The sequence below is a fragment of the Nesoenas mayeri genome (genome assembly GCF_963082525.1).
Source record: "Nesoenas mayeri genome assembly, chromosome: 3".
NCBI classification, from domain to species: Eukaryota; Metazoa; Chordata; class Aves; order Columbiformes; family Columbidae; genus Nesoenas; species Nesoenas mayeri.
The window spans coordinates 110864872-110886460 of NC_137544.1; the positions used below are offsets into that span (position 1 = coordinate 110864872).

General features: G+C 42.9%; 1 protein-coding gene across 1 annotated transcript in view; it reads left to right on the plus strand.

The window, feature by feature from the left end:
• Window positions 1-1170: 1170 nt before the first annotated feature.
• The window catches only part of SHLD1 (shieldin complex subunit 1), a 78058-nt gene continuing 57639 nt past the window's right edge, over window positions 1171-21589 (plus strand). Inside the window, exon 1 of the mRNA XM_080342103.1 lies at window positions 1171-1232. The gene's annotated coding sequence lies outside the window, so the exon portion shown is untranslated. The remainder of the gene's footprint in view (window positions 1233-21589) is intronic.

The following is a 21589-nucleotide window of genomic DNA, read 5'->3' on the forward strand; positions in this document are numbered from 1 at the left end:
GTTTGAACTATGTGTGCACACATTGGAAAGAACATTTTCCCCTTTCCACTGTAGTGGTTTAATAAGAATTACTAGTACTTTGCCAATAGTGCCTGGCAAACTGCTTTTTCTTTGTTCTGACAGTGATACTGCTGTGCTGAAGTGGCTGAGGAGTGACAGACGCAGTGTGCGTGCAGCGTCCCCAAATGCTGCGGAACCTGCCTTCAAATGGCACTGTGCTCCCAGCCAGGACACGGGCTGTGAAGTGGGGCTGGAGGTGCTGTGTGCCACAGGCAGAACATCAAAATAGCCTTCAGGCTGTGCTAGTTGAGACACAAAGCCCAGTGGGACCTATGCAGCCTGGCTTTTATAAATAATGACAAGAATACTTGCCCAAGTGCAAGAAATAAGTGGTTGAGGCTGACGTCTAGAATACACTAGCAAAAAGGCACTAGGAAATGCCTTTGAGGTTTTATGTCTGTTTCTGTAGCCATTGTAATATTTTCTTCAGCTGCAAAATTATAGCTTCAATGTATTGATTCATACCATAAGTAGTTACAAAGTAGTTACAAAGACTGTGAACATCAAATTATAGATATGCTGCTTCATCCTTCATAGTTCGCATTATCAGTTCCCAGTCAACTGGTTATACTGACACCACTGCTTGCACCTGATGAAAGCTGTGTGTATTTAGATTAATTGTGCTCCTTATTTTACTGCATTTGATTTTTCTGCAGTTGTTCTGGCTCTGGGTTATTGTGAATAAAAATAGCTGGTAAATTTATGCAAATGAATGCAAAGCATTAGGCATTCGGTATCTCCTTAGGTGTTTTTTATCTTTTTGTAGAATCACTTATTCTTGAAAATGCACTTCTTCTGACCTTTGCTGCTGAGAGTATTGCTGTGTCATTATCTAATGTGAAATCTGGAAAATTTACAGGCAGTAAAGTAATGCTAAGAGACTGGAAGATAACAAGCAAGAATAAAAATTGCAAGACAGTAGTACTATTAGCATGGCAAATGCCTTTCAGTCTCATGGAGAATGATGAGAAAAGATTATTAGAAAAAGGCCTGTGCAATGGCATTTTCTCTGTAATGTATACTGTAATACAGTATGATATATTCTTCTCTGTGGATGAGTTAGCAGTTAGGGAACACAGAAACACATCAGAGAAGTGGGTGATAAGAATTAAGCAAGAAGATAAGGCTGTATTCAAAACTTTTAAAACGCCTACAGTAAGGAAGCCTAGAAGGTAAGTGAATGCTACTCTATATTTGCAATAGCTCAGATATCTCTTCAACTAGGGTGTATTATTTCCTAATACAAGGACTAGGTGTGCTGGTAGCAAATGCAGCAACATAACAGCGAGGTAGACAAGAGCATGCTAAATATAAAATAACCAATATAAAGTTAAACCCTATGTGGCTACTGTTAACAGTCATCAAATTTATAACATCAAAAATAATACTTACAAATATTTCACTTTCTCCTGTAGAAATTTCAGTCCTTTTCAAACACTGTTAATTTTCTTGTCTATTCTGGCACCAGGGGCAGACAATGTTACAAGAGAAAATAAAAAATAAATTCCAGGTGCTAATACAATATTGCATAAATGAGTTTCTTATTAGAAATAAGATATATTATAATCTTGTCTTGAGGATGCCTGAGCACAATTTGCTTCTTGTTCTAAGGTGGTTTATAGTTTCTGAAATGAAACATGTATAAGTTTTATTGGGAAACACCTAAATAAAGAACTAAAGTACACATACCATCAAAGCACCACATTTAAACTGGCCCAAGTTGATTACAATTACAAAACTTTTTTTTTTTTTATATGACTAAAAGAAGTCATGTTGTAATTTTTATGTGTATATATAACTTAAATTATATAGTAGGTTACATACATAAGTTTTTTTGTTTATTTACATATATATAAATGTATCTGTCATATTCTATGAATGCCTAGATCTGTCTGCATGCCAATTACAAGCCATTCTCTTGTGTTCTTGCACAAAATCTTCTTGTGTTATATTCTCCACCTCATCATCCTTGAAACTGTACTCAAGACCTCCCATGCTCCTTTCGTCAGCAGCACCCATTGCACTGTGTCAGAAATAAGGGTGGTCAGAACAATAGCAGTTGTGGAATATAATACAGATAACTTTTTGTTTGGTCTGCCTCACCTCGCCTCGCCTTGCCTTGCCTCGCCTCGCCTCGCCTCGCCTCACCTCCCCTCGCCTCGCCTCCCCTCCCCTCCCCTCCCCTCCCCTCCCCTCCTCTCCCCTCCCCTCCCCTCCATTTTTTAAAATGTGTGGCTGAATGTTATACTCTGCCAGATAACAATAATAGTGATGCAAGTGCTTCCTTTGGACTCTGCAGGTCAGGATGGTGCCTGGTATTTCACAGGACAGAAGGACAGTGGTGCTCCCAGTGCCTATGTGAACACCAAAGGGCCCAACAGGGACAGAAATGTGCCAGTTATTACTGTCTATTGGAGCTCTCTGCCTCCAGGCTCAACATTTCTTGAAGTGTGCCTGTACTGAATATACTTATAAGGAGAAAGTAAGCTGGAGACCTCAAAACCAATAGAGGTAAAAGTTTCTCCTCCATCTGCTGCACATACCAATAATTACAGATAAATGTGCTTAAGTTTCAGTTATTGACATGAAATTGTTTAAAAATACAATCCTGTCTATGACTAATATTTCTTCCTTTTTATACTTATTAAATAGGTACCAATTCACATGTGGTAAATCTGTTCACCACACTATCATTCCTGGGAAGGCAGCCATACCTCAGGGATGCAATTTCTTTCTTGTGAGCAAAGCTCAGCCTGAAGTGAACCTAGGGGTATCCCTGGCCTAAGCCAGTCTAACATCTGGCTGCAGCATTTTGGTTCCTTTACACCTGCTCTTGCACTCCTACCTGCCCTTTGTACTCCCTCTACTCCCTCTGGCCCTTGTCTACTTGTCTAACCTTTCGCCAAGCTGTACTATAATAGCTTCCTCTCAGAAAGACAATTTTTGTTTGGTTTGGGTTTGTTTGGTTGGGGTTGTTTGGTTTTTGTTTTTTTTTTTTTTAAATTATTAATAGGTTAGTTCTCTGTTGGGTCAGTGGGCTAAAAAAATTCAAAGCCAGGCTAGATGAATGCTAGAGCTGTCTTGGCACAAATGGGGACATGAGCAGCAAGAAGTTAAGCCCTATTTAGCTGCCAGGGAACTGCTTGCTGTGACAATGGAGTTGTAGAAAAAACAGCTGAGAGACAGATTTATCACTTGATGTTTAAAACAGAGACAGCTATTGGTGAGCAACCTCAAAGAAGACTTCTGTAGGAAAACAGAACATGTCAGATACTTCACACCTACTCTGTACTCTTGGCTGTCTCTGTCATGCTCAGCCAATAGGTCTTGCAAGCAGCACACATTTCATTTGCAATGCCCACGGCATTGAAAATGTCCAAAAATATTTTGTTGGGTTTTTTTTAGGCTAACAAGATACAAATCAAGAAAGCTTTTGAGGCAAGTCTGACTCCTATTTTCCTTGCTGGGAGGAAGTAAAAACTTTCATCTCCAAACGTCTGTAGATATATACAGATGTTTGTAACTTTAAAGATGACAACATCCCTTGTTTTCTAAATCCAGGTTTACTCCCAAGTAGTTTGTTGCTCCAGCTGAGTCTGACAGTTCTCCTCAGTGGCTGTCTCTGCATGAACCTGTTCACAAGTTTACCATTCACATTTTAGTCAAAGCTTTAAAAGTTAATCAATATCAGTGATTAAAATGACAGCATGTACAGCTGAACAATGCACAGCATTTGTGTAACAGCAGTAGAAACCGGTTTTTCAGGTTCATCCTGGACACGTAAAGGACAGATAAGCTTTGGAAACAGCACAAAACCTATTGGAGTATTGGCTGGTTACTAATAGTAGCAAAACAAAAGCTGCAAAATCTAGGCTGTAGCTGGTGTGAGGTAGTGAGATGTCAAAGCTAGGTTGTTGGTTCATATGAATGCCCTTTTCTGTGAATCACAGAAAAGTGCTGAAAATGTCCCCAGCTGCTCTCAGCTGTGAGACCAAAAGAGGTCAAGGTGTGCCAGAGGGCTGGCTGGATCCCAAGCCTGTGTGCAAGGCCAGCACAGATAAAGGCAGGCCACAGGCAGGCAGAGGACTGATTAACCAAAATGTGCGAGGCTCTGTGTTACTGGTGCTGGCAGCTCTGCTGGTGAGACAGCAGCCATGAAGCTCTGCCAGTGTCCATGACCTTGGGAAACTGTGTGTTGCTGGAAAACAACGGCTGAAGGAATAATCCTCCTGCTGTCTTGTAATTCTTCCTCTCAGGACCCGACCCTGGGGAGAGTCAGGTGAAATAATGGTTAAAATAGAATCATAGAATAACTTAAGTTGGAAGGGACCCTCAAAGCTCATCTAGTCCAACCCCCCTGCCATGAGCCGGGACATCTTCAACCAGATCAGGTTGCTTACAGCCCCATCCAGCCTGGCCTTGAATGTTTCCCGGGATGGGGCATCTACCACCTCTCTGGGCAACCTGGGCAAGAGTTTCCACCCTAATTGGAAAAAATATCTTCCTCATCTAGCCCGAATCTCTCCTTTTTCAGTTTAAAACCATTACCCCTTGTACTATAGCAACAGGCCCTGCTAAAAAGTCTGTCCCCATCTTTTTTACAGGCCCATTTCAAGTACTAAAAGGCTGCAATAAGGTCTCCCTGGAGCCTTCTCTTCTCCAGGCTGAACAACCCCAACTCTCTCAGCCTGTTCTCACAGCGGAGCTGTTCCAGCCCTCTGATCATTTCTGTGGCCTCCTCTGGCCCCTCTCCAACACGTCCATGTCTGTCCTGTACTGAGGGCTCCAGAGCTGGATGCTGGGCTCCAGGTGGGGTCTCACCAGAGCAGAGCAGAGGGGCAGAATCACCTCCCTTGACCTGCTGGCCACAATCCTTTTGATGCAGCCCAAGACACAGTTGGCTTTCTGGGCTGCAGGTGCCAGCTCATGTCTAAACTCTCATTCACCAGTACCCCCAAGTCCTTCTCTGCAGGGCTGCTCTCAGTAACCCATGGGGAAGGCTGCCAGCGAGGACGAGCTGTGCTGCAGTCCCAGACTGAGTTTGGTCATCCTGATTCCAGGCCAGCACTCCACAAAACATGGGAAGCACATTCCCACTGGGTGCTATTGGCAAGAAATGGATCAATTTGAAAACTAACTTGCATGAGTTACTCTAGAAGACCATTAGGGCAGAAAGTATCTTTTTGCTGCACCTTGCATTTCCCTGTGCTGCAAAAAATCCAGCTGATTTGCAGGGAGGTGGTGTGAGGCTCCTAACCATTTTGTTAATGATTGCCTTGAGCCAAGACCATGTTGCAGATGGGTGTGCTACTCCATGAACAGCACCCACCTGCTTCCATAGTGGAAATATATTTGCCTTTAAAATTTGCTAGTGTTGAATTATGGCCAGCTATTCATTGTATTGCAAAATTTTCATATTTTTAAAGTACAATTAAATGTGTTAGCATGAGGAGGAGTGAGAGCATAGAAATAATCTCTTAGTGAGTAGCCTGTGGCATTTCCCTGCTCTCTTCCAGAACAAGATGCAGCTATAATTATTTCTGCTGTTTCCCTTCCAAGTATTGCTCCACAAGTAGTTATACCCCTTAAAAACTGAACCAGCATTATTAAAACAAACCAGAGTTCTAGTATCCTGAGGGCTCTGAACATGAACTGTGTTAAGGGATCATATGACATTTGAAATGACTTTTGGCACCTTTTTTCAGTGGAATTAGAATCACAGGATGGTTTGGGTTGCAAGGGCGCTTTAAAGAACACAGAATCACAGAATGGTTTGAGTTGGAAAGGACCTTTGAAGATCATCTAGTCCTGCCATGGACAGGGACTTCTTCCACTAGGTCAGGTTACTCGAAGCCCTGTGCAACCTGACCTTGAACACCCCCAGTGCTGGGGCATCTGCAGCTTCTCTGAGCAGCCTGTTACAGTGCCTCACCACTTTCCTTGTAAATAATTTCTTTTTTTATGTCCAAGCTAAATCTATCCTCTTTCTGTTTCAAACCATTGCCCCTTGTCCTGTCACTACAGGCCCTGGTAAAAAGTCTCTCTCATGTTTCTTAAAAGCCCCCTTTAAGTATCAAAAGGTCATGATGCGATCTGCTAGATTAATGAATGCTGAGAATCAAATAATGGAAACAAGTGTGATCTTTAAGGGGCTTTCTCTTTCTGGTCCAGATCCCAGGACAGCATGCATGCAGTCCAAATTTGTGAAGGTTCTTAGAGGCTGACTGAAATGAGGAGTCTTTTAGGGAATGGGTGCTAAAAGGCACCTCCAAAATCCCATTCTTTCTACTCAAGCATGGAATTACTGGGAGGGTTTTGAACAGAGTAGACTGATTTTGAGACAGGGAGACTGCCTTGCCTCAACAAACTATTATGTTAGCTTTCTAATTCCTTTGTCCCATAGGTCTTCTGCAAAGTATCCTGAATTAAGCCAAAGGTCAGGCTGAATTAAATCAAAGTAATTGAAAAAACAGTAAATGAACCAGGGTTTGTCATATTCTGCAACACAATTTGTAACTTGTGCGTAGGAATTGTCACCTCAAGCTGCAGAGCCCAGATAAAAGTTTACTTTTTCAAACTCTCTAAAGGATAGAAGGGAATGATTCAATTAAAGCAGGAAAAGAAAAGCAGCAGTCACCAAAAAAAGAGAGAGAAAAATTCCTGGAAAAAATACATAATGGGAAAGGATACAGTTTAAAGCCAAAGCAACGGGAGCTGACCTTAATATGTTATGGCTACTCAGTCACTATTTCCTGTTTATTCCTGCTTACTTTGTTTTGCAACATGCTCCAGACCTTTAATTTTTTGTTTCTAATCTAAATAAATAGTTATGGTTTGTTTTGTCAAATAACCTTATGCACAGCAGATGTTTTTGCAGAAATGAGTATTCAAAAAATGCTTTTTGTTTCAATAAGGAAAGCATTTTTCAAACTATTAAGAAACAAAACAAAGATATCTTGTTTCAACTCATACAATCTCACAAAATGACTGCACTGCTAGAGATGTTTGTATATATATTAACTGAGTTAAAATATTTTAAGTGCTTTAAATATTACGGGCTGTGGAGATTAAAAAGTCTGACTGTCAGCATCTCTTTCCTGCTTGTGTGTTTTTAAGACTAATTCCGTGCTGCAGGCTTTCCTGTAGCAGCAGCATATGAGCTCTGCCTCTCCTGTTCTGACTGCAAACCTCACGTTCTAGGATATTAATATCCTGTCTGCACCACTGGAAGGGTAAGAGGGCAAGGCGATGCAGGACTCTTTCAAGATTTCAGTAGGAAAAGCCCAATAATAATTGGCTCAATAAAATATCTATTTCAATACAATAGTATAAAAACAGAAATATAGATAGTGAGTAAATCTTACAGCCCTTCAGGCTGGACAGACCCTGGGTGGATTTCCCCAGGGTGTGACATGAAGATCCTGTCCTCCCTCCAGTGCTGGGATGCCTTTTATTTTGCATAACAAACCGAAGCAGTTATCTTGTCCTGACAGCCTGGACTGTCACCTCTCTTGTAACACCCACCAGTGCACAGCACAGGCTGTCACGGGGCACTCCAGCAGGTTCCCTTGCAGCAGCCACTCATGCTAATGTTAGGACTGCTCGAGCACTGCATATGATGCCTGGTAGGACAGACACAGTGTGTTCCTGGTCACTGACTCCTCAAATACAACATCTGCCACAAGGCTCCCAATGCAGATTCCAAAGGCCCTTGCCACTTCATCAACATTGTCCAAAGCCAACTGATGGATTCAAAATGTACTGGGAAATGTGAAAATATAAACACACAGCCTAGCGACATAAACTGCGGTGATCGAGAGTGATGCAGACAGAGAAGCAGACAGAAATGCACAGATACAGAGTTCTTGTTAGCAGCAAGAGCAGAGCCAGCAGAGCTGAGGCAAAATGAGCTCTAATTAACCTTTCTCAATTAACAGCTTTACAGATATGGGCCTGGACCAAGAGGTTAGACAGGATGTTTTTTTCAAAAAATGTTATTCCAAACACACCACACTTACCTTGTGACTGCTTTCAGTCATGTTCCCATGCATATCTTGTGGGTGGTGTTCTGACCCACTCATTCACGCCCCCCAGGCCCAACATTTATACATCATACATACAGGCGTCGTTTTCCAACCCAAGATGTCATTCTCACTGGCCTGGGCTATCACTTCTTACACTCATAAAAAAATAAACTTCCGTATAACCTGTCCAAGGCTCTTTATGTTTTGACTAATTGCTGATTTAATCGTGTTAGTATTATTTGTCTGGATGGTCATGTTAGTATTGATCTTCCTTTATCATCCAGGTGGCTGGAACAGCACGTCCTGCCATTCCCACAATAAGCCTCGATTTTCTTAGGGAGCTGGGCAAAAGAAATCAAGTGCATTAAAAAATATAAAGCAAAATTGGCACTAGCTGAAAAGACAGTAGGGAGAGTGACTTGCACAGAATAACACTGAGATCGTACCAAAACTTTATGCCTCAGGCAACATTATCACCTTTACTTGCCCAGTTATACATAGGTTACAACTTCAGCCATAACTTTTCAGACAGTAGCTATATTTAAAAATAGAACCATGACTTTGCACTAAGAATAGTTTTGCTCACAAGCCCAGGATGCAGTGAAGCCTTGTGACTCATGGCCATCCTGACTTCATTATCTGCTGTTTTCTAAACATTAATTAATGGCTGTAATATCATACTTAGTTTACTCTCCATCTTATCTCAGGGCTTCATCCTGCAGCCCTTAATTGTATTATAAGCCTTGTATTCAATAGGACTGTTTGCACAATGGAGGATTATTCATGCGAATAAATTATTAACTGGAAAGCAAGTGTACAAGTCCCCTACAAGTATGCCACTTCGCTGTCCCCAGCTCAAGAAGTAATTAGTTATTTGCCAGAGGCCACTTTCAGCATCTATATCCATCAATGAGTAGGTGTTGATTTCAGTATGCTTTAGTTTAGGGCTTAATACTGTGGTCTCTCATCCTCTGTGACTTGGTAGTGACTTCCACATTGAATGCCTCTTCCCTGGAGGACAAGGGTTGGGAACACTGTGGAGACAGTACCCATAGCTGTCATGGGGAGAAAGGACCCTCTCTTTGTCCCAAGCCATCAAAGCCTACAAGGCCAATATAAGTGCTTATGCACTTCAAATTAGCTGAATCCAGGACCTTCAGTCCTAAGTGGCAGCAGTTTCTCTAGGGGGTCATGCTTATCATTCCATGGCCCCCGTTTGTTCACACAGGGCTGTTGTTTATCTGTGGTGACTCTCCCTCTGTAATACCTCAAGCAGAACTGACATTGTATTGGAAAGAAGAAGAGCAATGACACGAGACATCAAAATGTGGAGCCATTATTCTGCTTTCCCATGTTTTCTGTGGAGGAGTGCTGGGGGAAGTCCTGCAGCCCTCTTCCTCTCCAGGAGAGTCCTGCCATGGGTGAATAACTCACCTGGCAGAAAGCCTGGCTCCATAAGGCATCTTCTGAACCTTTTCCCAGGAAGCAATCTAAGGGCTGAAGTCACAGCCCTTCTGTCAGCAGTTTCAAATAATTTGATCAATATTGCAGAGGGCTGGTGAACAGCCAGTGCCAACAGTACATCAGACCATGGCCACGTTGTCCCATGCAGGCAGTGTCCATTGGTTCAGAGGTCTGCTAACCAAGCCTGGCCACTCATGGCATGCATAATGCCACAGGAAGGCACAGAAGCATCAGGCAAATACATTACTTTGATAGTGGGGTTTGCAAAATAGTGAACGCTGGGGGTTGCAGCACCTTACCATCATCGGCTTTGGATGAAGCCTCCTTGCTGCGTTGAGCTCACTCAGCAGGAACTGAGCATGACCCACTCTGATGGCAAAATACAAAGGCTTTCCCTTGAGCACGGTGTGCCTTGTGGAAATAAGTCACACACACTTGGGGCAAAGCCTTTGGCTCTGCAACCTCTGCAAACACTCCGCCCGTTTCCTTCTGCTCTTCCCTGTGGGGTGTCCGTTGTGTCTGTACTGTGCTACACACCTCACTGGGAGGCAACCCACCCAAGAGGAGAGCAGCTTGACCAGGGAAGGCATGGAAAGGAAGGGAGAGGAAACTAAGGTAATCAGGCTGAAATGTGCCAGATTTGGCACCTTGAGCTCTCTCCGACGTTTATACAGGTATTGTAGAATAAGTTTAATCAAACTTAATTTTTAATTGTATTCTACTCTATATTCTTTTGTTTGAATAACCTGTTTTAGCATGAGTAGCCAAACCTAGCACGCGTGGCCAAGCTCACTGGAATTCCAGGCCACAAGTCATGAACTTATCTACACCTAGTTGCTTGGTGATGGGAGAGCCTTGAAGATCAGCACCAGGAGACAGAGGAAACTCTGTCAGCAGAGGCTGCAAAACAGCTAAATAACAACAGTAAAAAAGCTGCCCGGAGAATGGAGAAACGGCATCCAATAAGACACAAATAAGCCCCAGACTCACATTTACCATCAGGCATAGACAGCATGTGAAGGACACGTGAAGAGCGGGTGCATAGATTGTGAGGGTTTAAAAGCCCAAGCCTCTTTTGCCTCAGGGTCCCTCCCCTTGAGAGGCGCCCAGCCCAGACAGTTTCTTTGCTGTATCTTTCGATTTGTTTTTTATCTTTTGATTAAATTATTTATTTAAGCACAGACATCTGAGACTATGCCAGGGGAAACCTAGGGTCAAGAGCATTTTTTTAAAACAGGTTAAAACAGCCATTCCCCACCTGTCCTGGGCAATGGCTGGACATGGTCCTGGGCAACCAGCTATAGGTGGCCCTGCCTGAGCAGGGCTCTTGGTCCAGATGACTTCCAGAGGTCTGTTTCCCCCTCAACCATCCTGTGATTGTGTGATCTCAGAGCTGTCTGGTGCAGGTTTCCCTTTGCAGAAGAAAACTCCCTGCTGGCTCATTATGTCAGAGAAGTGGTGTTTTTCTCATCTGTGCCCACAAGACCTGCAGATAATGTGTTTAGGAAGCAAGAACATGTGGGAGATGCAGAGTGGAGCTCTGCTCCACCAGCTCCCACCTTTTCTGCAGTGACTTGGGGAAGTGGTACTGGTTCTGGGGAGACAGAGGAATTAATTTAGGAGTAATATTAGGAGTAATAATTTAGAAATGAGGAGCAGTACATTCTTTTTCAGATCTCAACTATATTTTCTGATATTTGGGTGCTTCATCTCTCAGTGTGCAAATGGAAAAATAATAACTGGTTTATGAACAGTAAAGTATCACTTTTACTGCAATTGTCTGTATTCAAAAGGCAAGAGGAAGTAATTATCATTGCTTACATCAGCCATTGCCTTGCAACTAATGTGTTAAGAGAACTTGTCCTAGGATAATAATTGTTTTATAACTGCATTTTTTCTTCTAAAGTGTCTAATCTTTGTTTCTTCTACTTCTTGTGGTATGACCAAGTCTTTCACAAAGAGAGATAAAAATCTTAAAGATGGGAAACAGCTAAAGAGTTTGGAAGAACGGAGAGTTTGGAAGGAGCTATGTTTGTCTTTAATCCTATTCATATTTCAGTGAATAGACATGGCTTTTTTATTTTCCCAGACAAAATGCTACATCATATTTTGCACTTCTAAGTTATCTAACATAAAAACAACAATATCTTGGATAAGGATAGCAAAGGAAGCCTGGGATACGAAGGCTGGATGATAAGGGAAGACCAGAGAGCACTGATAGAATATTCTTCAAATAGAAGCAGCACTTTCCCTGGACAAGTTAAAAAAGATCATAAGACCAGTCTCAACCAAAAATGCATATGCATTTTTCTTACTTGCCTGTCAAAGTGGTGAATAATGGTTAATTTTGAGTTTGTAATGTAGAGAGGATTTGGTAAAAATCTCCAGAAAAATAAATCACTTGTCTTAGATTCCATGTTATACTCTTGCTCAACAGACAAAGGCAAATTAAGCCTGATTCACCAGCAGAAGGTGTTCTGTGTTTCATCCAGCACCAAGATGAGATAATTTAAAATCCCAGAGATGTGTCATAGCACATATACTCAATATCACTTTAAGAATGAGCAGGAGTGCACATCATGCCCCTTCCTCTCAGTTAAACACACATATTGATTCCTGTGATGGCACCATAGAGGAGCATACTTTTTTTAAAATTTTAATAGTAGTTTCACTCTTTTAATCATATTCTTACTCTTTTCACTCCACAGTCAGGCCACTTGTACCCCTTGGATGCCTCTGCTATTCCAGAGCAAGGATGTAGACAAACAAAGCAACCTGCTTCTCAAAGAAAAGTACACAAACATTGAAAGGTGAAAGGAAAGCAGACATGGCAACTTAGGCAGATTTAGACCCTGGAAAACTCTCTAAGTCTCATTAGACCCCTCCTAGAAATCTCAGACCTTGAATCCAGCACTTGGGCTCTGTGGCTGCTGCTGTGCTGAGCCAGCACTTGAGAGCAGAATCCTGCCCCCTGTACACTGTGGGCTTAAAAAAAAGCAACCAGGATATGAGTTGTGGGCAGTGACGTCTCCTGCTCATGCTTCCTCCATGTGCAGGCAGGCAGATGGATGTCTCTGTTGTTTTGCAGAGACTTACAGACAGCCTCTGTGAAGACTTGCTGCTACCAAATGGCCCAGGTGGGTTTAACTCCTGGTATAGAGCACGATTTCACCCCAAGCAGATCTCTGCTCTGCAGCAATGCCACGGATTTTCCCAAAGGTCTGCTCTTTTAAAACATGGTTTGTAAATACAGTCTCCTCTCCACTTAAGAAGATTGTATTTATACAATCTGTCATAAAAACTGCCAGGCATTTTCTGTAGAGAGAAGGAGGAGAAGGAAGAGGAAGAGGAGTGTTAGTATAGGGATTTCAGTTACCAATGGGACAGATTTAGCAAGAACAAAAACGTAGAGTTTGATTGCAAATTTGTGGCAGTCAGTCCGAGAGGTGCCATATAAATGCATATTCCTTTGGACAGTGCCAGTAATAGGTACACTGGAGGAACCAAGAAAATGGTCCTTGATTCTAAGACAGAAGTGCATTGTCAGCACAAAATACACACATTCAAATGCTGTGAGTTTTCTGGTGCAACACAGGCAAGGTCCTTCAGCTGCAGGGAAATTATGCTGTTGGCTTGCTAGGGAAGAACTTCCAATACATGTGTCTTTTTAACCCCCAGTTCAGCCTAGCAGCTTGCTGTGGTGTTTCTAAGTTTACCACATTGGCAGTTATCTCTTCAGTTCTTCCTCATATATTCAAAGCACGAAATAGTTTTTTCACCTTTTAAATCCACCACTCAGGAAACAAGTGGCATTTTAATGGCACATTTTTAATGGACTGGTTAGCATCAGCACTTTTTTGCCAGTTGAGTGGCACAGACCTATCCCAAACCAGGAAGCAGATTATTGCCTAAATATCACTGTACAGAAGTTGTTGTGTCAATATTGGCAAGGTCTGGTAGGTGTTAACTTGGTGCGATGATTCTTGTGAGTGACAGGCATCTAGGGCACACCTGCGGAGCCTGCAGTGGGGGGCCAGCATTCTTCATGAGAAACCATGCCTTAGTTTCTGGAAGCTGATAAAGAAAAGGTCTGAAACTTTGTCTCCCAGAAAACAAAAATTAGTTAGGGATAGGTTTTTAAAAAACATCATATGCCTCTCTTGGCTGAGCTGGAGTGCTGGTGAAAGACTGCAAATTCAGGAAAGGCCATTTCAAGGAATGTTCAAGATCTCATGGTGAATTGTTGGAAAGTAAAATGTGGGAAAGCAAGATGTGCAGTTCCAGCCATCTGGATGACAAAGGCAGATCAATACTAACATGACCATCTGAATGGTTGAAGACATAATACTAACATAATAATATATAAAGAGCCTTGGACAGATTACTTTGAAGTACGTTTCTCATAATTGTAAAAAGTTATAGCCCAGCCTCGTGAGAATGGTATCTCGGGCCGGATAACTGCCCCCAAGTGTCTGGGATGTGTGAATGTCCTTGGGCCTGGTCTGTGAATGAATGGAAAAACAACTGAGACAAACATCACATGAGTTTCGTGTGTTTTTAATAACAATTAGTGGAAAAACACCTTTTGTAAACATCTTAGTCCAGGCCCATACCTGTAAATCCTATAAACTGTCAATGGTGAATAAAGAAGGGGGCCTAGGCCTAGGTCAGCTCTCTGCTCAGCCCAGCTCTGAGCTCCTTCTTGAACAAGATCTCTGCCTCTGTGTCAATCTCTGTCTGCGTCCTGGTATAAGTTGTCCCTAATCGCCACCGTGAATTAAGCAATTCTGCTTGTTTTTCATCAAAAGCTCAGTCCTGTTTCCATTGAGCTCACTGGCAAAACTCTCTCTGCTTCTAGTGTGGACCAAAAGCAGTATCAGAGATTTGTTGTGCCTTATACAAGCCTTGCTGCAGGGCTGTGTTGCTGAAAGTCACTGCTTTCTGACACAGTTCCCAGAGTGGCCTGCAAAATTCCGAAACTGAAAGAAACCACAGCTACAGCAGAGATCATGTTCCAGCAAACAATTCAGCTAATTTGGTTATTTGGATAGGTAGTTACCTGGGCTTGCAGTAGGATATACACAATGAGGAAGAAAATAGATGAAGATCTGTCTTCATGAAGGCTGAAGAAGCTCAAGTTTACACAGGGAAACAAACAAACAAACAAACCACAAAACAAAACCAACAAAACCCCAAATCCTTTGTTTGGTTTTGTAATCTCTCTACGCATCTTTGGAGTTCAGTTGCAGGCAGTTAACATCTAAAATTGTGATAAGATCTTGTATTTTCTTGGATTTTTTCAAAACTGTGGAAAGGGTTCAGATGCCATATTTAAGCCCACAGACATAGTCTCAGCAACGGCCTTTTTGGTGTTCCCACCGTACTAAACAAAGGCAGCTACATTTACGCATAGATTTTCTTGTTGTGATGGGTGACTTCAAAAATCATGGTCTTTCTGTCCCTGGGAAACAGCTGCCAGCTGATTTTATTCTCATCCTTGCAGAGTAAGGGAGGAGTGGCAGCCTGGCTGGCCAACTTTAGGAGAATCGGAGCTGCCAGACCCAAGTCAATGCAGTTCAAGCTACTAATTATAAGTATTGTCTTTTTATGTATTCAGGGAAGTTGTGACTGTTTCCTTGACCGAGAATATCAGCTACAGTTTCCTGAAGCCATATAGATACTTTACACCTCACAAGGCAAAAAGACCTTCAGGCAAGAAATGATCTTGCCACGCTTCTCCCAGAGACAACCCATAGCACAACCATCGTTCTACCCAGGAAGAAAGGGATGCTCTTCAGGGTAAGATTTGTTCCACTGCACATAACATCCATCTACAGCCAAGTATCTCCTTTACCCTCCCCTCCTTATCAAGGGAGGAGAAAGCATTCCTAGAAGAGAGTTATTCTATATTATTTAGGTATTTCCTTTAGGATGTAAGAAGTAGAAAGTCAGACATGCTTGTTGCTCTTCACCAACTGAAAATCTGCTCAGCATGTCAAGAACTCCATGAACCCAAAGGCAAGCTTATCAGCTATGTCCTCGAAGGTGCTCATGGAGCTAGTTTCCAACAAAAAAGCTGGAAGAAACTAGCCTCTGCTTTAAGGGATTATCTTCAACAAAGATTTGTCAAGCTGAAGTACAGCAAAGGGTGAAGCCAAGGCACGTGTTCCTGTGACCCAGTTACCTCCAGGAAGCTCAAGCAGGACAGAAAGGATTCTGGCTTCCAGCTACAGGAGAACAGCTGAGCATTAAGACATAGTAACTCATAGTTAATTTATTCCCCCAAATTATAATTACTATATTTTTCTTTCCTGCAAAGTAGCAGCCTAATATTGGTGCTGATTTTAATTAACTAGCCAATGGGAGACAGGATAGGCTGAAGGGAGATTTCATGCAAAAGTTAATTATTGCTCTGACCTAGTTTCAAGTGTTGCTTAAGTGGAAACTGGGGGGAAGTTGACATCAACCAGTTATGGATCTTTCAGCATCCATATTACCGGTCATATAATGAGTAGTGCCATGTGACCCACAGCACTTAAATTAGTAACCTAGAATAAATGAGTGAACACACAAGAAATAAGGAAGTAATTTCCAAGGTAAACATAATTCCTTCTTCATGAACACAGAAGAGGAAAAAAGCCCTTCTTGCTCAAGCTGAGTACCTGCTTTACAGCTGAGATCAGCTCAGGGCATGTGGTGGGTGATATGGGCTCTGCTGCTCAGCCAAGGGGTAGACTTGATTAGCACTCACACAGTGGGATCAAGCCAGTGGACAGCACATAGGAGCAGAGCTCAATACCTTTGCTCAATGTTACTGGTAAGAGCTGTACACTTGGGGAATGCTATTTTGCACCTCATGGAAAGTGTGCTGTGTTTACAGAAGCACCCTGATGATAACCCATTATCTCTTTAACAAGACTATAACTATATGAGTTTCTTCCTTTTGTTCTTCCCAGATCTGTGTTTATCAGATGTGTCTCAGATTAATAATGGTCGCTTTGATTTATTTTACCATTACTGAATATAAGACACTTTGGGATTGTATTTCATCTTCTGCTTGTTTCTTTGTTTGTGAAATAAAAGATTATTTATCTTACTGATCATTTGTAAATTCTTCATATAAAAGCAGATATCTCCTCATCTCCAAAAAACAGAGCCCCCTGTGATTTCTGCCTTGGGCACACAGCTATTTATAACCACTAAATCACTTTTTCAGACTGATGCCAAAGAACACAGGACATTGATTATTGCCTTATTAATGTTCATGGGCTGTGTTTTGCTTGACAATGCCCCTTTCTTGAAAAGTTAGCCCTCTGAACAGGCTGGATAGCTGCACTGTGGGAGAGAGGACGTTTTAGTTGTCTGCTGTTTCACAAGCAGGAATCTGAGGCACAAGGACATGAAATTACTTTACTGAGGTCACGCTAGTGCAGAGTCAAACCATCCCATCCTTTTCCCCTGCTCTATTGATTATTGTACTGTTTTATCTAGTTTTCCTCTGTTTCTTCCCTGAATTGAGATGCTCCTGATGGCTGCTTCCAGTCCCCTTCACCCTTCTGCACTCGGGATGGATGACTGATGGCCAAAGCTGTGCTGTGTGCCTGTGGCAAGCAGCTTCCAGCCTGCGCTCTGCTGTGCTGCAAGACCGCTATCTTGCATCTCTTGAAGCATGTTTGATTCCCATCAGTTCCTTCTTCCTGTTCCTGTAGAAGCACAGGAGAAGAGTGCTTGGCCTTTTGTAGGGCCCAGCTGATCCCTTCTCTTTGAGACTGTGCACCCTAAGCAGGATTAGAAGTCATGTGGGTCAACATGCCCCAGCAATACTAGCTGTCCTGATAGCTGGTGGCTGCCCTCAGAGGAGGTGATATATCTGCACTAAGGAAACCAAGACATGGTCTTGTTGAGTACATTCGCTTTTGGGAGAGGATTTTGCTGTGGTAACCATCCTCAGAACAAAACACCCCTCACCTGCCGGATAGTTGAGCATGCTGTTGAGACCTTTTCTCCATGAGAATCCTGATGTCCTAAATTGCATACCCCTTCTCTTCTCTTGGTTCCTGACTCCATGCCTTGCACAATTCTCCCCTTTGAGGAAGGGCACCCCATGACCTCTGTCACTAAAACTGTGGAATATTGAGTGGTGGTGTCCATGCCCACATGTGGAGAAATGCTCTCCCCCCTTCTTCTGTGGGTACTTCCAGAACACTGGACCTTTGCAGCATGATGCTGGTTTGGGCTGAGCTCCACAGTGGTCTCCTTCAGCATGTCCTTGCACAAGATTTCTGTGAATACAACTGGGCTAACCTGGTCCTGGAAAGAGACATGCTTCAGTGATGCTTCTTGTCTTTATTACAGGTTTTGCACTTTTTGTTAACACAGTGATGCTTAATGAACTTCCTAGCTCAAATAAATACTACCTTCCACCCCTCCCCTCCATGAGGGATGTAGGGGAACTGAATAGGCAGCTGATAAGAGATTCCTGGCAGAGAATGTTGGCCTTGGCACCCTGACTCAAGGCACACGGTTGCTTGCCTCTGTCTACACACATCCACTTGAGTGGATGCTACAAGGCTTGTTTGCAAATACTGGTGACTCCAGCTGAAAGGTGCCAAGTGCTCATAAGCATCCAACAGGATGGTGTTGGTGACCTCCTTTGTGAAGAATGTCCCATTGGTAGTGCCAGCAACAAAGTCCTGGCATGACCAAGAGGCAAAAGGACAATGTAATAGTAGCCTCTAATCTCCTGAAGGTCTATTGAAAAGATTATGGTGGTGGCAGTTGGTATAATAAAAAGCAAAGGTCACAAATTGTGGCTTAGGAGATTCAGGTTGGATGCTGGGGAAGGTATGTGGCCATGAGACAGATCACCAGAGGGGTTAGGGGAACTTCCATCCTTGGAGAGGGTTCAAGTATTTGCTAGACAAAGTCACAGCTGACCTGTTTTATCACGGGTAATCATTGCCTTTTGAGTAGGAGGTTGGAATAGAGACTTCGAGAAGTCTCTTCCAACCAGATACTCATATGATGACAATCTTGCCTGTTGGCATGTGCGGTGGGAAGACCTAGGGTGAAACCTGTGGATTTGTCTGTGTATTTTTCCAAGTCTGATGAAACCATGTAATGGGAGGAAGGAAGAACCCAAATGGCAGCAGATACCAGCTGGCTCCCAGGCAGCTTACATGCTGTTCTACCAGCAAGCAACTCCTCTGGCACATGGGGCAGCTGCAAGGCCAGGTCTGTGCTCTGAAGTCATGCCGTGCAGTATGGGATATGCTAGAGCTACAAGCAGACAGACATTTGACCACTTCTGATATTGTCATGAGGGGCAGGGGGAAGAACGAGCTAAAGAGCATTATGAATGGTGAACTCAAATTTATCTGCTAGTAAAAAATGAATGTGACAGTCCAAGTGTTGATTAAAACCATTTGTGCAACTCTTACGTTGCCTGTCTATATCTTATCCAAGTCTGTCCAGTACCTATGCACGTATACCTGCTTAAAGTTTTTGCTGACATGCTACATATTAACTTCTATTGCTGGTCAAGGCTAATGACTGCAATAATTCAGAGGCTGTATTATTTCCACAAATGGAATACCATCCCCAGCGGTATGCAAACACATTATGGACTTAATTTTGTCCAAAAATTGCATTTAAATGCATTTTTAAAAATAGCTATCATATTATAGTATTATGGACTGCTAGTGTCTTTGGCATTCAGTATAATGAATCAGTGGTCAGTTATTTCTTGGCAGAGAAGTAAAATGACTGTCTTGGATCATATTTGAAATAAGACAGCATGTACAGCGTAAAAGTTAATGGGCAAGAGACCATATAAACAATATGTTGTTTTACTTATTTTTTGTTTGTTTTTGTCATTTGTTTGTTGGGGGGGGAGGGGGCATGGGGACATGGTGGGAAATGTCACTTAATTTCAATTGTATTAGGCCTTTGAAGCCATGACAGAAGAAATTGGAGTACTACACAAGCATCATGTGCTACTGGGAGGCAGTTGTATACTAGTCCTTTGGTTTGGGGAAGATGGAACCTTGTCTGTAATTTCAAAGGCTTACACAACAAATTTTTCAAGGGGAAAATTCAGATGAATTCTGCATCTTGTAGTTACACAAGGGAACTGGATGGGTAACTGTTATTAGTGCTAATGTAAAAATACACTGCACTTCACTTGATTCACGGACACCTAAATGTACCATTAGTGATAAGTAGTCTCAAATTAATGAATTAATGTTCATGCTTGTCCTGAATGAGGTAATGTTTTTCCTGCTGTGAGACAGTGCTAAATAACAGGAACAAGGAGCAGCCTCTGCAGGGTGATGTTTTGTCCCTCTGATGTTGCTCTGGTTGGGAAGGGCGAACTTGGGCAGTTGTTGGGATCAGTTACAGACTTCAGTGCAAGGAGTTTGCTGGCACTAGCTTTTGGACTATGGAAGTCCATCCTTTGCTCAGTTCTTGGCCCAAGGTGTGCATCCTCTGGAGCAGGCATCACTGCCAGTCACCAGGGATGAGTGGCTCTAGTTTGGACTTGTCTGTGCTGCTTCAGCATGCAGCCCCTGGCCATTTTAGGGCAGAAAGGGCAGATTTGGCTGTGCTCTGTTCCCTGCTGAAGCGTTTGCCCTACAGTGACAGCTCAGCAACCTGTCTCCTAAAGACTTGGTTGTTGCAGTTGAACCCAAGGTGATTGGTTTGGAGGTTTTTTTGTTGTCTTCAGCAGTCTTCATGATCCACTTTCCTGCAGGCCATGTAGCACAGATATCCTGAGCCATGGTAAAGGCAAGGTGTAAGCAGGACTGCAGGGTATAGGCAGGACTGTAGGACTCAGTCTCAGCTGCTATTTCTGAAAAACACTCAGCGAGGGCATTCAGCTGGTGACCATGTAGAGATGCTATTGCTGCACTGAAGGGTGAGGTCCTACACGATGCTGGATGTGGTCAAATAGTTCCTCAGTGCCAAGCAGCTTCTTCCCCCAAAGCTGGTTCTTCAGCCCCTCTAACCCTGTGTGCCACCTCTCAGGCTCCACGGTGAGCTGGTTTAACTAGCATAAAACTAACCTGCTGTGTGGGGAGAAAAGCTGGACTGGTGGTCCTGCACACTGCAGTGGCTCAACAAAGGAGCTTGGGGAACACTGCAGTGGGTACAAGGAACAGGGTGAGGTTACTCATTTTGGCAGCAGCCAACTGTGAAATGGGCTCCGTGGTGTAAAATGGCATCTACAGTCCTGGGACTGTGATGGAGAGGGATGAGATGCAGCCACAAATGAAGCAATCTCACATTAATGCTGGGCTTGGCCCTGATGCTTGAGCTGTCCGAGGCAAACATGAGGGTACAGCCCTCTGCTAGCATCTCCTGTTACCACTACTCCCATTTAAAGCCAAGATGGCTCTCCTATTGGGATCATCCCCATGGTTTCTTTAGTCCTTTAACTCCTTATATCCCAAATTTCCCTTCTGTGCTAATCACAACTGGCACAGACACCAGCAGCAGCCCTGATATTGCAGTGCACAGGGAGGGGAGGCATATACACCCTTATAAACTTCACAGTTGCCGTCTGTCATGGGGAGATTCCACCCACTAAGAAGCACTAGACCTGACACTTGTTTAAAAAAATTTAAAGCTTTTTTTTTTTTTTTTTCCTCCCTATTACCAGTTTCAATTGAAAATTACTTGGGCACTCGAGGAGATATCACTGCATTAGCCCTCTGTGGAGAGTATATCTTCTTTTGGATGCCATTAGGGTTAAACTTTGCTTTGAGTGATGTGCTCCTACTAAAACAGGTGGGGGTCTCTTACACAGAAGCCCTTTTAAGGGGTGTTAAGAGTTGTAAATCGAGCTTTTATTCATTTCTGAAGCTTTCTTTATACTGAAGCTTTCTTTATACTGAAGCCCATGAATCACGCCAGCTGATGCCAGCTAGAGCTCCGATGGCCAATGCTCCACTTACAGCTCTGCAGGGAAAGTCCCATAGATTTTTAAGTTTTATATAATTATCATCAGTTTTCACAAGATTTTAGGTGGATTTGGTATT